The sequence below is a fragment of the Sturnus vulgaris genome, unplaced genomic scaffold, assembly GCF_052056855.1.
Source record: "Sturnus vulgaris isolate bStuVul1 unplaced genomic scaffold, bStuVul1.hap1 Scaffold_195, whole genome shotgun sequence".
Lineage (NCBI taxonomy): Eukaryota > Metazoa > Chordata > Aves > Passeriformes > Sturnidae > Sturnus > Sturnus vulgaris.
The window spans coordinates 11,210,461-11,224,489 of record NW_028276170.1 but is presented as its reverse complement, the minus strand read 5'-3'; the positions used below and the strand labels follow the sequence as shown (position 1 = coordinate 11,224,489).

Here is a 14,029-nt window from a genome sequence, read left to right as displayed (position 1 = left end):
TCAGGCAGCGCCCGGCGCTGAGCCCCGGCTGCCCCACAGCCCCGGCCCGGCCCCGCAGCTCCCCACAGGCCCCCAGCCCGTGCTCCCGGTGCCGCCCCTCTGCGCCCGCTCCTGCCGCTGCCCAGCACAGAGAAACCCCCTGCAATCCTGACCTCCTTGTGTGCCTGTCCTGGCAACCGGGGATACAAAGGATCTGCATCAGCTGGCAACTTTGGAGGATAAGAGCCTGCTGAAAAACATCCCCATCCTCAGTATTTTCCTCCTCTTTTCCATCATCTTTATTCTTCCCACATAGATTTTTCCTGCTTCTTCTTTCCTGAAACATATTCCTGCACACTCTCCTTCACCCAATCCCTTCTCATCACACCAACAGCATCCATCCCCTGTTGTCTAAATCTCTTCCGGACTTCCCTTATTGCCCTTCTGGGTGTCCCTGTCCTTGATTACCTCTGGGAGAATGTGCAGACTCCCTCCAGATGCTCCCAAGGGACCCTACAGAGATATTTTGAGATCATCATCCCTTCTGCCGAGAGCCCTTCCTGGCTTTCCTTTTCTACCCTCCATGGGTGCCCTGCCATGTTTAGTCCCCGAAGATGCCACTGTAGTCCCTGCTGAGATTTTCAGTGCTCTCTGGCTGCCGACTCTTCCCAGCCCCCCTGATCTGTCACTCGTCTGTCTCCTGGTCACTCTCGGGTACACAGTCTGTAGGAATTACTGCGTTGGGATTGTAGGGACAAACTGAGGCGCTCTGGTCTTGAAGTTTGCAGTTTATTTGGTAGGGCGTGGGTATATATAAGGCCCTGCTAGGAACTGCAGCTGCAGCTCAGAGCAGGAAGGAGAGAGAGGGATAGAGCAAGAGTTAGAGCAGAGATCGTAAGAGAGTAAGAAACGGCAAGAGTAAGTGCATAAGAGTGAGATTTTCCCGTTTACGATACAAGAAATTTTCTACTATGTTGAATATTCTAGTTTCCACTAACCACTCTTCTAGAAGATACAAATTGTCTAACATTTGTATGCAACCTATAGGAATGACTATATTACCATGTTTTACTGCTTTTCTTATCTCTAAATTTTATCTGGGACCCTTCGTGCCATGCCTAGGGAGGATGTCTGTTTGCTTTTTGGTATTCGCAGCATCTAACATTATCTAAACAAAGGGGCCTTCAGGCATTCAGTTGCTTTCAGCCACACAGTCAAAAGTGGCTATAATTTCTATTTTGCTTATATTTTTCCTATTCTCAAAGTCTTTTGTTAGGCACTCGTATTTATAAGGTTTCCCTAATTCATCCTTCCCAACCCCAATCCATGCCCGGTGCCGCCGCCACCCAAGGGAGCTGATCACCCAAACTGGGTGAGGCACCTTCAGCTCCACACACTGCCCTCCGCCCCGGACGGGGGAAGGAATTCCTGCCGACCCCCAAGGTGTGTGGAAAAATTCACATCACCAGAGGTTTCTGTGCTCAAAGAAGACAGAGGAGTCTTATATGAACGTAGCAGGACCTTGGCTGAGCAGCAGTCTGTGTGGTCAATTAATAACATTTTCTGACCCTGATGGCTTCTGCTGTCCCTTCCTTATGCCCACGTCCCCGGCCCTGTGTCCAAGCGGATTCGCAGCATGTGTTTGTAGAGACCCTTTGCTGTTGTTCCTTGCATGGGGGTCCCCCGTTTTGGGGCCATCCCCCCTGGAGCAGGGTGTCCCGGCTTGGTGCAGCCCCGCCCCTCGGGCAGCGCTGAGCCAATGAGAGCGCGCGGCGGTGATGACGCAGCAGTGTCCAGGCAGAGCCGCAGCTCCCAGCGTTGCCCACCTGGAGCCACCTGCGCCCGGCCCGGGCCCCAGCGCCCCCCGGCAGGGGAATTTGGGGAGGTGGGAGGGGGGGAGCGCCAAGGCCGGGCCCCCCCGCGCTGTGGTGGCGGCAGCGGCTGCAGTGGGGAGCGAGTGCGGGCGGGAGCGGCCGAGAGCCCAGCGCTGCCCCAGCCCGAGCTGCCCCAGCTCCATCGCTGCCCCTGCGCTGGGATGCTGTGGGTTTGGGGGGAAGAGGGAGCCGGCAGTGGGTGCTGGGCCTGGGGGCAGCAGGAGAAGGAAAGCAGACACAGGGTTGAAGAACAAGATGATCAAATGATGCATGTGGGAGGAGTAGGTGGGATTGTGGAGGAGAAGGAGGAATAGTAGGAGGAAGAGGAGTGTGAGGGGCAGTAGGGACACAGGATGAGGACGAGGAGTAGCAGAAACAGGAAACACCACAAGGTTCCACCCCTCCCTGTATCTGCAGGCCCTCCCAGCCCCAGGAGTGTTGCACCTCCTGACGTGCCACAGGTGATGAGGGAGAAGGATCCATGATTTGCACAGGGGTGAATCTTGGTGTTTCTGAGCTTTATTGGGTTAAATGTTGGGGCTGAGGTTTTTCTGTGGGGACTGAATCTTTATATTTTTTTCCTCGGTTCCAATGTAAAATGTGCCCAAAAGTATGTATTCTGTTACCATCTGTTGAAGCCAGCTGGGGTAGTGATCCTTATCTCCGAGAGAGATATCCTCTGTAAATGGGCCATATGCTAGAAAACAGGTGGGGGAGTGTTCTTTATCTTTCCTTCCATCCATCCTTCCTCCAGGACTATATCAGATATCTTCTGTTAATGGGCCATTGAGTTCAATACATAACTGATAAAATTACATCATCCCATTTTGCGATTCTGCACCCAGGGGGAGGAGCCAAACATTTTGTACCTAGATTCAAACTGAGATTTGGAACACCAAGTCACCCCTTACCCACTGGTTTCCAGAGGACAAGAGCTACCAGACCTTTCTTTGGGATCACTACTACAACAAGACCACTTCATCTCGACTGCTACCACCACCCTAACTAGCGGGGTGTCAGGTTGTATTCTGATTCTGTCAGTTGTTTTCTTTTCTACTATTGCATGTATTTTTTTTCTGTTACCTCTTTTCTATAAAATTGTATTTCTGACTTGGAGTCTCTCACTGGTTTTGCTTTCAAACCAGCCCAATTTTGGAGGGGATTTTGACTGAATCTTGGTGTTTGGGAGGTTATTACAGACGCAAGATGCTCAATGACCTGCAGAGATGAACTTGGTCAAGGAGGAACACCCAGTTTATGGAGCTCTCTTCTTGTTATTTCCCCCTAAGCCAGGAATTTTCATTCCCCAGGTGTGCGGGGATGGAGGAGGCAGAAAAGCCCCGTAGATCCCTCTCGAGGAGGGGCTGCAAACCCAGCCCAGGGAGCTGCGAGGAGGAAAGACCCTCCCTGAGCCGGGAAGGCGGCCGGAGATCCAGGCAGAGCTCAGAGCTGGTGGAGAAGCCTCCTGGAGGGGAGAAGCCCCACAAGTGCTTGGAATGTGGGAAGGGTTTCAGCTACAGGTGCAGGCTGATCCAACACCAGAGGATCCACACAGGGGAAAAGCCCTACGACTGTGGGAAATGCGGGAAGGGATTCAATGAGATCTCCGGCCTGCTCCGGCACCAGGTGATCCACACAGGTGAACGGCCCTACACCTGCTTGGAATGTGGGAAGAGCTTTGGATGGAGCTTTGACCTGAAAAAACATCAGCGCATCCACACTGGGGAGAGGCCCTACGAGTGTCCTGAGTGTGGGAAGAGCTTCTCACAGAGCTCTAACTTGACCCAACACCAACGGAGTCTCCACTAAGGGAAGCCCAGTGAGTGCCCCGAGTATGGGAAGAGCTTCGTGCTCTGCTCCAGCTCCATCCCCCATGGGAGGATTGGTGTTGGATGGTTGAAAAAAACACAAAAATTAACCAACCAAACAAAAAACCCCAAAACCCAAACAAACACACAAACAAACAAAAAAAACCCCCAAAAACAAAACAAAAACAAAAACCCACTAAAATAGTGATACGCACAGAAGCAATATAAAAACACCAAAATCAAACAAAAAGAATAGTCAACTTTGAAATAAAGAATGGAGAAAAGTCATGAACTAACATTTCTCTTTTTTTAAACTATGGAGAAAAAGCTCTTGTTTCCTCTAAAACATGTAAAAATATTTTGAAGTGAATATGACTGTTCTAACTGTACATATAAAGAAAAGCATTAATATTAAACAAATGTAAAAATTACAGTAATATCCTAGGTTTTAGTAATAGAAAACCCCTGCTCTCCCCCCCAAAAAAAGAAAAAGGAAAAAACTCTATTTTAAAAAATAAAGTAAGTTTTTTTTCAACTGTTATAATCCTTAAACTGTGCATCAGAAGTCAATATAGTCCTCAATAAAAGTTATGAGAAAAACTGTCAGTCTGTATAAAGGATTTTTAGATAGTAATCAGATTTTCATTCTCCTGGGAAGCTAATCACTGTCACATCAAAACAAAAAGAATCCGTTTTCTTGTGGAGGAATCTCCATAGACTGAAAAAAAGTCTCCTCTTTCAAGTAAATGAGTAAAAAACTATTTTAGAGATGGTAGACTGAGTTGTTTTTGTACGTTTTTAGTATTAAAAAAAATGTATGCAAGAAAAAGCAGTAGACTAAAGTTTTCTTCGAAGGTTTTTTTTCATATAGTTTCTAGTAATAAAATTTCTCTTTATACCATTTAAAGTAAAACCTGTTTTTTGTCTACTTCTTAATCCTCTCTCACAGCAAAAAAATTCAAATTAATAAACCAAAACTACTACATTTAACCTCAGTGGTTCCAGGATTTTGATTTCCTATTACTCTAGGGTGTCTTCTGCAGCCAAATGGTGATGGACTGGGACAAAGACCAAGATTTTGGAGACAGTGGGGTGGAAACTCCTCCAAAAATGTTCTTCCCTCCCTCCCAAGCACATGGATCCTCTACTTGCACAGACACAGAAATCCTTTTATTTTGGCCTTGATTTGCTTTTCATTTCTCTTCATCCCTTTAAAACATCCAACACTGGGGTAAAAATAAAGACACTGAACTGAGACATGGGTGGGGACATGGTCATACAGGCGTCCTTGAGCCTGGAGATCACTTTGTCCTAAGGATTATGGCTGCCAAGCCAACTATAGTTTTGTAAATAAAGTTAGTTTTTTTAAGTTTTAAGTAATTGCTTTTTAAATTTCTTTTAAGACATCCCAAAGGTACCTGCGGGCAGGTGGGCACACAGGTGTGATGGGGTGGGTGGGATCAGGCCAGGAATTAGACCCTGATTTTGTGATTTACAGCAGGACTTCTCTGATCCTAATTCCCAGTGTTATGGTGCTGCCATGTGTGCTGCTGGTGGGTCTGGGACCCTCACACTGAGATCTGGTACCCCCAAACCGGGATCTGCAGCCCTCCAGCGTGATCTGGGATCCTCACACTGAGGTCTCAGCTCTCCACCCTGGGACCTGGGCCTCTCAAACTGGGGTCTGGAATCCTCAAACTCGGTCTGGACCCTCCCCCCGCCTGGAGTTGGGACCCCTGAGAAAACTGGGGGGACAAGTGGGGGAGGTGAGGTAGGGGTTTATTTGGGGGTACAAAGATGAAAGGGGGATGGGGAGACCTCAGAGTGGAATTTTGGGTCCACCTTAGAGGGGGGAGGTGAGTGGGAGTAGCCCAGGATGGAGATTTGGGATCCTCAGGGTGGGCTTTGTGGGGTCTCAGGGGGGGATTTGGGGGTCCCAGAGTGGGTTCTGGAGGGTCTCAGGGTGGAACTTTGGGGTCCCAGAGTTGATTTAGGCAGTTCCAAGATAGATTTTGTGGGTCCCAGCGCCAGTTTTCACAGACCCCTTAGTGGAAGGCCTTTGGGGTTTGAGGATTCCCAGGGTGGATTTTGGAGTTTCACAGTGAGTTTCACCTTCCCCAGGATGGATTTGGGCATCTCAGGTTGGGTTTTGGGGTTCCAGAGTAGGTTTTTAGGGTCCTAGGATGGATTTTTGGGGTCCTAGGCTGGGTTTTCAGGGTCAGGGGGATGGATTTTAGGGTTCCAGCACCCGCAGCGCAAAGTCCAGGGCGGGGGCACTGTGGGTCAGACACCCCATGGACACCACGTCGATGTGGGGCCCCAAAAACTGGGGGAGGGTCTCCAAAACGATGCCCCCGCTGGCCTCCACCGTCACTCCGGGATGTGCAGCCTTGACCTGCGCCGCAGCCGAGTGCAGCTCCTGGGGGGACACCCTGTTAGCAGGGAGCACCCCCTCCCCAAAATTTGGGGGTACACCGGACATATGGATGCTACATAGTGCAGAATCCCCCCCCAAATTGGCCCAAATCTGCCCAATGTGGGACCTCCCCCACAGGAAACCCCCAATTCAGGGATTATTCCACCCACTGAGCTCCAAAATTGGGGTGTCCACCCCCAACCCCTCCAAATCAAGGGTTATCCTGATTAAACCCAATAAAAACTCAATATAAATAGATTCCCACCCAACATCTGCCCAACTGGGGGTACCACCCACCACTGACCTCCAGAACAACCCCAAATTTGGGCTGTCCAATCCAAATAGCTGTCCCCCCACCCAGAACCACCCAAAATTGTGGCCTCCTATTCAACACCTCCAATCCAGGCATTTGCCCACCCCTGACCCCCAAATTACAGTCCCCCCACCTAAACTCCCCAAGTTAAGGGTCCCTTCACCCAAAACCTCACAAACTGGGATTATCCAACCCTCTGACTCCCCCGAAATTGGGATTATCCCTCGTATCTTTGGGGTGGCCCACATTTACAGCAGATTCCCATTTTACTGGTGTAGCCTCACCCCGGGATGTCCCCTGTGTCCCATTTTTTGGGTTTATCCCCATTTTTAGAATCTAACCCCCCATTTTTGGAGTCCAGCCCACACTTGGGGTCCCACCACTATTGGCCCCCCTCCGGTTTTGGGGCTCACCTGGGGGCTCAGGTTGTCCAGCAGGACGATGTCAGCCCCAGCCCCAGCAGCCGCCAGCGCCTCGTCCGCACTCGAGCACTCGACCCCCAACCGGCGGGTGAAGCCCCCGGCCCGGCGCACCCCCAAAATCATCTGGGGAAGAGGGGGGTCAGGGAGAACCCCAGAGGAACGCCCCAGTATGGGGCAGGGTAAAATGGGGGCTCCCCCACAGTCATTCACTTAAAATTGGGCCCCCCCACTGCCCTCCCCCCCCACATTGATCCCCAAATTTGGGTCCTCTCCCCCAGAGTCCCCCAATTCAAGGTTGTCTGCTGCACCCAAAGTTGGGCTTCTCCCAACTACAAACACCAAAATTCAGAGTTACTCAACGCATGATCTTCCCCAAATTCAGGGGTGACCCCCAGTTTCCCTCCCAAATTGGGAGCCCCCCCCGCACCCATCCCCCCCAATTCAGGGGTCCTCCTACATCAGTCCACGCCCACAATACCCCAGCCCAAGAGTCTGTCCCAAAACTGGAACCCCCTTTAAATATTGGTGCTCCCCACCACACTCGAAATACGGGGTACCCCAAGCTGTCACTCCCCCAAAGTCGAGCCCCCTCCACCAAAACCCCCCATTACCTCCAGACCTCATATTCCCCACACCCCCAGAATTGGCGATGTCACACCGACCACCCAGAAACCACCAATTCAAGGGTCCCCCTCCAATTTCCCCCCCAAACTGGGGTGCTGCTCCTCCAGTCTCCGGGTTTCCCAAAATCCAGGGATCCTGCCGCCATTACCGCCCAAATTCTGGAGTCCCCCCACACCCAGAACCCCCCAATTCAAGCCCCCTCCCAATTGTCCCCCCAAGTTTGGCGTCCCCACCTGCTCGAGCCCCCCCGCTGCCGCCGCCAGCGCTCGGTGATTGTCCTTGAGGAGGAGGAGTCCCCCCAAACCTGCCCGGTGGGGGTCAGCGCCCCCCACCCCCAGCGCGTATTTCTCCGCCAAGCGGAACCCGGGCGTGGTTTTTCGGGTGCCCCCCACGACCCCCGCCCAGCCCTGGGCCCGGGCCACCCCCACAGCCCTCGCGGCCATCGAGGCCACCCCGCTGCAGCGCCCCAAAATATTGAGGGCGACCCTCTCCGCTGCCAGCACCCCCGCGGCCGGACCCTCCACCTCGGCCACCAACACCCGCCCGGGGGGCAGCGCCGCCCCCTCGGGCACCCTCCAGGTGACCCGGCACCCCGACACCCCGAAAACGGCCTCGGCGAAGGGGGCCCCGGCCAGGACACCCCCCGAGTGCCCCCCGGCCTTGCTGAGCAGCTGCGCTCGGGTCGCGCTGTCCCCCACGGTCGCCACCGCCGCGTCCGGCCAGGGCGCGTCCTCGTCCAGCCAGGAGCGCGCCAGGGAGCGCAGGCGGTGCGGGGGGGGCGGGGGGGCCCAGCCCCGGGCGGGGGGCGGCGAGCGGGCCGGGGGCGAGCGGGACATGGTCCGGGGGAGCCTGGGCAGAGAGACAGAGGCGCTGCTTGGGGGCTGCGGGAGTGGGATTTGGGGTCGTGGGGAGGGATTTAGGATCTTGGGGAGGGATTTGGGGTCATGGAGAGGGATTTGGGGTCGTGGGGAAGGATTTGGGGTCTTGGGGATGGGTTGTTGGCGTCCTAGGAAGGTCTGTGAGAGGGTATTGGGATCCAGGAAGGATTTTCAGGGAGATATTTGGGCGTTGAGGGGGTTTGGAGGGGTTTTGAGGCGTTGAGGGGGAAATTTGGGTTGGTCTTTGCAGGATTTGGGGAATTTTGAGGGGTTGCTGCAGGAGTTGAGGGTCCCAGGAGGGTCCTTGAAGAGATATTGGGGTCCTGGGAAGGGCTTGTCGGGAGGTTATTGCGTCCTGGGAAGGGGATTTTGGGCGGCTCCTGGGGGGAGGTTGAGGGTCCTAGGAGGGTCTTGGGGGGGATATTGGGGTCCTAAGGGGATTTTGGAAAATATTTTTGGGTGCAGGGGGTATGTTGGGAGTTATTGGGGTCCTGGGATGGATCTGGGAGTCCAGGAAGGAGATCAAATGTGGGTCCCGCCCCTCCATGGGCACCCAAAATGTGGGTCCCTCTCCCCCCTCCTGCCCCTTCCCCCCAGCTCAGGGGGGTCCAAAGTCCGGTCCGGAGTGGCCACATCACCCACCCCTCCCCCCTCCCCTTCCCGAGACTCCCAGGTGGGGGAGGGGCGCCCCACTGACCTGTCCAGGGTTGGAGGCGACTGAAGCCCGAATTGGGGCTCGGGGGTTCTTACCTGGGGGGGCGTGGCCCGCCTCGCCCCAATGCCCCACTCTGGGCTGTGATTGGCTGCCCTGGGGGTCCCCACCCCCCAAAAAAACCCGCAGGCGGTTTGGGATGAGGAAGGGGAAATTCCCTTTATTGACAGCAAATGAGCGTGGCGAGGGCATTGGGGACACTTGGGTGGCGCCACACGGACGGGGGGGACACTTGGGGTGACACCAGATGACGTCAGGTGATTCCCCCAACCTGCCCCCCTTAATTCAGACCCTGCCACATCCCATCAGTGTCACGTGGGGGGGGCTACAGTGGCATCGGGGGTGACGGACACATGGGGGTGACAGGAGGTGACAGTGACAGGGGTGTTCCCGCAGTAGCTGTGATAGGGAACACTGGGATATGAAAGGGAAAACAAGGCGTGGGAGGGGGAGACGGGGTGGTGACAGTGCCAGGGGTGTGATGGTGGCAGTGCCAGGGGTGTGGTGACAGTGCCAGGGGTGTGGTGACAGTGCCAGGGGTGTGGGGTGGCAGTGCCAGGGGTGTGGTGACAGTGCCAGGGGTGTGGTGACAGTGCCAGGGGTGTTCCTCTGGGCGGGGCTGGGGCTGGGGGGTTGGACGAGTTGGGCTGAGGGCAGAAGATGGAGATGGGGGAAAAGGGAACAGAGGGACATTGCGAGGGGGAGACAGGGAAGAGATCGAGGTGGCAGAGCCATGGTGGAGGGGACAGCAGAGGGGACATGGAGATGACAGTGGGGGCAGGGACAAGAGAGGACCCAGACATGGAGTTGGAGACATGGAGAGGACATGGACATGGTGGTGGGGTCATGGGGATGGGGATGGTAGCCAGGAGGAGATGGTCAAGGAGACCTGGAGATCGTGGAGGTGACCTGGACATGGTGGTGGCACATGTGGAGGGGACAGGGAGGAGGTGGAAGAGAAAAGAATACAGAATTTGAGATGCAGAAATGGGCAGTGAAATGTGGAGAGGTGGTGGGGACATGGGGAGGACATGAGGGGGGATATGGAGATGTTCAAGGTGAACAGGATGTGGTGGTGGGACATGAGGAGGGGACAGGGAGATGGTAGTGGGGGCATGGAGATGGTCAAGAGCACCTGGAGATGGTCGAAGGGACACAGGAAGTGAGAGGGTGGGGACAGGGAAGAGCTGGAGGTGACCTTGGACCGTGAAGGTGACCATGGAGGTGACCCATGAGCAGAGGGCAGGGTTCAGGTGGGACATGGGCCCATGGGAACAGGGGGATTGGGAATGCTGGGACAGGGGCTGTGGGGACATGGTGTGAGCAGTGTCAGGTGATGGTGTCAGGGGTGTGGGTGATGAAGATGAAGGTGATGATGAAGATGGTGCTGTTGGTGTTGTGGTGATGATGATGGAGGTTGATGGTATTGGAAGATGATGATGGCGGTGTGGGTGATGAAGATGAAGATGTTGCAGAGGATAAGGCTGATGATGTGGGTGGTTGTGGTGATGAAGATGATGGTGATGGTGATGATGAAGGCCACCCCTGCTCCTTATTGAGGGCATTTCACATCTCGATGGGGACCAGCACTGGCAGCGCCATCGGCTCTGGAGCCTCAAAGATGTCACAGTCCAGAGCCTCAAAGACCTCGCTGTGCTCTGGGAACTGCATGAAGTGGGGCTGGAGGGGGTCACCGGGGGTCACTGGGCTGGAACACTTAGGGGACACCTTGGGGACACCCAGGCAGGACTCCTGGGGGCTGGGGAGGCTCCACTGGTGTTGGGACTAAGGAGCAGCAGTTGCCCATCCCAAACACTGTCCCCACAGAGGGATTCTGCCAAGAGACAAGCACAGAATGGAGCTCCCTAAGGTAAGATCAAGGTGGGACAATTGTCCTCAGGCCATCTTGGACCTTGGGGGAGGTAAACAAAGCTGGGGGATCAGAATGGACCCTGGTGGTGGACAAGGAAATCCAACCCAGCACCCGTGCTGGAATCAGCTGTGACTGGGTCAAAGGGAATTCCAGAGGGGCAGATGGTGACCACTGATCCATGGCCACCACCAAGCCCAGAAACCTCCAGCTGAACAGAAGAGTCAGCCTGAGCCTGGAATAATCAGCACCCAAGGCCAGGGAATCGTTAAACCAATGGCATTAGAGAGGGGTGTAGCCCATGAGCACTGATTCCTGAGTTTGCTAAAATGGATAAACAGGGAGAAGTTCAGAATGACCTCAGGACCCCCCCATCACCTGGAAGCTCCAGGGGAAGAAGGACCAACAGGACACTGCTGGATCCATGGGTGGTGCTGACCTTCTGACTGATCTCTCTCCCTCCCTTCTCCCTCTCTTCCTGCCCTTCCTCCTTTCTTTCCCTGGCATTTCATTGTTCAGTTAATTCCAGACTATTGACTTTGGTCCCATTTGCCCCTGAATTTGGGCAGAGGCACCTCAAGGATGGGATCTGAACAGCCCAAGATTCTTCAAGTGACCTTAACCCCCTCATTGCCAACAGCCATGAAGTCACGAGTGCTGATCCTTGGCCAGGGAAGCTCTGTCGCTCCCAGAGGGAGCAGAGGAGCCAGGGCTCCAGGCTCCTGGCCATGATCCTCTCCTGCCCCGAGCCCAGCCTGTGCTCCCTGGGGATGGGGCTCCCAGAGCCCTGGGCAGAACCTGTTTCCCTCTGTGCCCCAAACCCTGGGGGCTCCAGAGGCTGCTCTGGGTGCCCCTCGTCCCTCCCAGCTCCAGGGGGACATTCCAGGGTGTCCCAGCCTGCCCTGCCCAGGGCACACAGTGGTGGGGGGGAGACAGAGACCCCTGGGAGCCCCTGGAGTCACTCTGGTCATGGTGGGGGAGGGACTGGAGACTCGCAGGGTTGAACAAGGGCCACAGAACACACAGGGACACGGAACACGGACATGGGAACACACATGGAGATAAGAACACACAGAGACACAGGAACACACAGGGATGTGGGAACACACACATGGACAGGGGAACACACGCACGGACATGAGAACAGGCACACGTGCATACACAGAGTTGTTTTGCTGAAGGGGTTTATTGATCATTCCAGGGACATTCCCAGGGCTCCCAGGGGATCAGGGGGATTATCCAGAGATGATCATCTCCTCATGCTGCTGGAGGGGGACAGGCCCTGGGTGTCATCACCAGTTCCAGACCTGAAAGGCAAAGCCCAAGTCGTGACACCCGTGTCCACTGGGACACGAGAGGGACCTTGTTCCCACCCCTCTCTTTGCAGGGACCTGCAGCAGGAGAAGGGATTTGGAGCCCCGGATACACCTGGGACTGGACTTGGCTCCTGACATCCATGGGGCTCCCAGAGCCTCTCACCCTGGAATATCCCAAAACCTCCCAGAGCCCTTGCTGCTCCCACAGGGACACTGGGTGTCCCCAGAGCCCCCCAGTGCAAGGGAAGCCTTGGGGACAGCTCTGTCCACCGAACCCCAGCACATGGATCAGGGACAGCCCCCTCCATGTCCCTATGACTTTCCCAAGCTCTGCCCACCCCACAGGGCTCAAGGTTCTGCCCTGGTCCCCGAGGATCTTTTGTGGGGCTGGAATCCCCCAAGATTTCTCACCAGGGCATCCAGAGGGGCAGCCGGGCATCACTCCTGCAGAAGCTCCACCTGCTCAGCCACGAGGGGCTGGGGAGAAAGGGGGGGTTAGAGCCACACTGGGGGATACTGGGGCTGGTTGGGAGATACTGGGGCAGGCTGGGGTGTACTGGGGCACAGTGGGGTGTTCCGGGGTGCACTGGGGGGTGATGACCAGGAGAGGGGAAGCTCTGGGCCCAGCAGAACTGCGGGTACCCACCTCAGACCTCTTCACTCGTTGGACGCCGTTCTTCTTCTGCAGAGAGATGGGGAGATGTCACTGGTCACTGGGGTGTCCCCAGTCCCAGCAAGGCACGGGGGGACCCAACTGGGCCCCAGTTCCCACACTGGTGCCCCAATTCCAGGACTTACCACAATGCATCCACCTGCAGCTCCTCCTATGACTACCTGCAGATGGAGAGCAAAGGTTTAGTCTGGAATGGTCCTTGTGGGACTCAGGGGGTCACAGGTGTCCCCACGCCCTGTGGCTGTCCCCAGTCTGAGGGGGAAAATCCCTTCTGCTCCCCCCAGCCCCACTCCAGGCAGTTTCACCCGATCCCTGTTCCTGCAGGGACCACGGTGGGGATGGAGACGAGGAGAGCGAGGGGAACTTGGGGCCTCCAAGGAGGAGGGGATGGAGTGGGATGTGAGGGCCCCAAAGACACTGAACTGGGGGGAGTTTGGGGACCCAGGGGATGGGGCTGGGGGAGTTGAAGGGATGGGAATGGGGGAATGCAGGTGGGGAGGCAGGAATTCCAGGGGGGGACATGGGGGCTGAAGTGGGAGGTGGGTGGGGACAGGGGAAAGCTGGGGCAGAGGACCAAAATTGTTGGGTTTGGGAGGGGCTTTGGGAGTCCAGGAGGGGGATTTGGGGATACTGTCATGGAGAATGAGAAAGGGAAGGGAGTGGAGGGAAAGAGGAGAGGAAGTGGAGTGGGCATGGGGATCTTTGGGGTGCCTGGGGTGCACTGAGATGGGTGGGAATACAATGGGGACCCTGGGGAAGGGGCAGCCTTGGGAAGCTCTGGGATGTACAGGCACGCACTGGGGTGCACTGGGATGGCCTGGAGGGTCATGGCCATGAGAGGGGAGGCTCTGGTTCAGCAGAAGAACTCGGGGTACTCACCTTGCCAAAAGCAATGCCACCAACTCGCTGTGGAGAGAGCATGAGATGTCACTGGGGTGTCCCCAGTCCTAGTAAAGATTGGGGGAGACCAAACTTCCCCCCAGTTCCCACACTGGTGCCCCCAGCTCCAGGACTTACCCCAGCACATAGAGCTCCACCACTGCCATCAAAGGTGGCCTGGGCAAGGAGAGCAAAGGTTGGTCAGGATTGGCCCTTGAGGGGCTGGGGGGACACAGGAGTCCCCAGCCCCCCACCTCCCACCCAT

At 55.6% G+C, this 14,029-nt stretch overlaps 1 protein-coding gene across 1 annotated transcript in view; it reads right to left on the bottom strand.

The window, feature by feature from the left end:
- Positions 1-14,029, bottom strand: part of LOC148218079 (uncharacterized) — a 78,620-nt gene that overhangs the window by 17,940 nt on the left and 46,651 nt on the right. The gene's annotated exons all lie outside the window — the stretch shown is intronic.